This window comes from Parasteatoda tepidariorum, chromosome 10, assembly GCF_043381705.1.
Source record: "Parasteatoda tepidariorum isolate YZ-2023 chromosome 10, CAS_Ptep_4.0, whole genome shotgun sequence".
Lineage (NCBI taxonomy): Eukaryota > Metazoa > Arthropoda > Arachnida > Araneae > Theridiidae > Parasteatoda > Parasteatoda tepidariorum.
The window spans coordinates 35,642,603-35,645,489 of record NC_092213.1 but is presented as its reverse complement, the minus strand read 5'-3'; positions in this window follow the sequence as shown (position 1 = coordinate 35,645,489).

Genomic DNA, 2,887 nt, shown 5'->3' with positions numbered 1-2,887 from the left:
GCATTCAGTACAATTATTCACTTTCTTCGCACAGTTTGTATAAAAAGTTGATGACCTATTCAACCTATGTTTCTTCTCCGTTTTGTTCATATTCATGTGTTAAGTATGTTCACGATGACTGCAAGCCCGAGTTAAACTGAACAAATTATTTTTTGTAATTCTTTATTTGATGTAAATGCCAATAAATATATGAGTTGTTTGCTTCACAAATCTATTATAATGCACATATTTTTTAGCAAGGTTTCAGAAATTTTTTGTTTAATGGAGTTAATAATGTGTGCAGGAAAAGTTTCGTCTAATGTGTAATCTAATAAAAAAAAATTATTTTGTAATAAATGAATTATACTCAACTATTTATTTATTGCTTCATTTGAATCGATGAAACAATGAAGTACAACACAACTCTTAATTATTTAGTGCAGTGTTTCCCAAAATAGTTGTCTACAAAATCACACATTCTTAGTTATTTTAGTTACATATAACATAAGACTGCACTTTACAAACGCTCACATATCGAAAGTTCTCAGATACTTGCCTCTTGCAGCCAACCTACTTTGAAGAGGGTCCACGACGCAAAAATCTCGTAAAAATGAATGAGCGTAAATGAAAATAATAATTATAATGATAATGCTCCCCCTTCTTTATCAAATGTTTAAAAATTATATTTGTATATCATTTGGAACTAAAGATAAAACTTTTTTTGTCCTTCCATTGCATTTCAAATACTGAAAATTTCAATACTTTTTTACTTCTATTATTTTTATATTGTTTTCAACTTTTAAATCAAGCATAGTTGAAATTGAGAAATTTAGAATATGTATTACATTTCAGATTCATTACTTTATAGATATTGTTTTTCTTTTTATTCTACATTTTTTAAACTTTTAAATGATATAGTATCGCATTAGCTAAAAATGATAATTCTGAGAAATTTGGAAGAGTATTATAATTTAGATTGATTATTTCATTTTCTTTTCATACCACTTACCATGTATTTTTTTTCTAAATTTTTAATGATCTCCATAACTGAAAATACTAATTTTGAGAAATTTTGAATATATGTATGAAATTTTAAATTGATTATTTCCCATTTTTTTTATATTCAGGCCTTATTTTTTCAACTTTTAAATGACAATAGTATTTTGTTAGCTAAAAAGTATAATTTTGAGAAATTTGGAATCTGTATATTTTAGATTATTTTTTCATATTTTTTTAAGATTCCTATTTTTTTACTATATCTATTTTCCTTTTTTTCAACCGTTAAACTATGCAGTATCTTAATTGAAACTGATAATTTCCAGAAATTTAGAATACATAATCATATTTTTAATTGATTTATATCCATGAAGTTCAAAATTCTTGTTATATTTTGATTTAAGAAAATTTGATCGTTACGCAAATATAAATTATTCTGAAATTACACAAATATAAGTGTTAAAAAATTAAAACAAGACAAATGGTTGATATTTTGTTCAAAGCCAATGAAAATTTGTTACTATCAAAGCATTGAAATAGTTGCAATTATATGAAACATTGCAAAGATCAAAATTTTAGACTTTGAAAATTTTTTAAAATGTCGATCAGAATATTTATTTACAGGAGAGAGAAGGACCAGTGTGGACAATTTTTATAAATTTGCCAAGAAAGAAAAAACAGATTACAAACCATCATTTGGGTGTTTATTTAGGGTGTTTTTTAAATAAAATTTGAACTTTTATCTTCATTACAATTTGACCAAAATCTAATTTATACTCCCACTATTTTAAAAAAAATTAAGTTTTTTTTTTTTACTCTGGTAGCATAATATGAGATATGTATGTGAAAATTATGAAATTGATTATTTTATCTAATATTTCCACAAAAAAAATAAAGAAAAGAAAAATGGATCTTATTTATCGTTAATAAGGACAAGATTTAATATTTTTGCAGCAATATTTTATTTTACTTAATACTGAGCTACATAAAATACATAAGCTACACAAAATAAAAATACATAAGCTAAGCAAAATAAGAACACATAAACTACATAAATACCTAAAATACTTCAGCTACATAAAAATACCAGCTTATATATTCTTAGCAATGTTTGTCATTTATAATATAATATTTCTTATTCATTTAAAACAACTAATAAAAATAGTGTGAATGAGCAATTAAAAAGCAAATTTGGAAATCATATACTTTTCCATCTTGTTTATAATTAGTTACTTAACATATTTTTATGAACCTGCTAAAATTATGAGAGGAAAATTTTGACTGACAAATAACATTTCATATAATTAGCACAATAGCTCTTAAATGGTTCAACAAAACTCAAATTTCAAAATAAATAAATAAATAAAAATAAAACATTTCTCCAGCTCCTGTTATAAGTATAAATTTTCCGATTTTCTGACAGTGTGTCTATTCTATCACCATTTAGGTCCCTTGTTTTCTATAGGTTTTTGCTTTTCGAATTATTTATTCTTACATATTTTGTGAAGTTATTTCAAGAAAAGAATTTTTCTGATACATCTGTTGATAAAAGCGTGTAACTTATTTGTATTTGTTTTCAAGTTGCACAATGTTTTTGATCCGCATAAAAGTAATGATTTCACATTTGATTTGTTTTTTTTGTTTCATTTGATACAGCCATGCATGTCCAAAATTTATTTAGATTAGCAAAAACACTGGGAGCATATATGGCAGTACTTTTACTTTCGTTACTAGTACCGCCGGTACAAGTAAAAAGTACGTACTTTTACTTGTACTTCGTTACTTTTTAAATTTAGTACTTTTACTTGTACTTTCGTTACTTTTTTAGGGAAAAAGTAAAAGTATTTGTAACGGAAATGTCGAATGAAATCGTTACTTTTTTCTAAAACTCGGTAAGCTTTCTAAAAAAAAA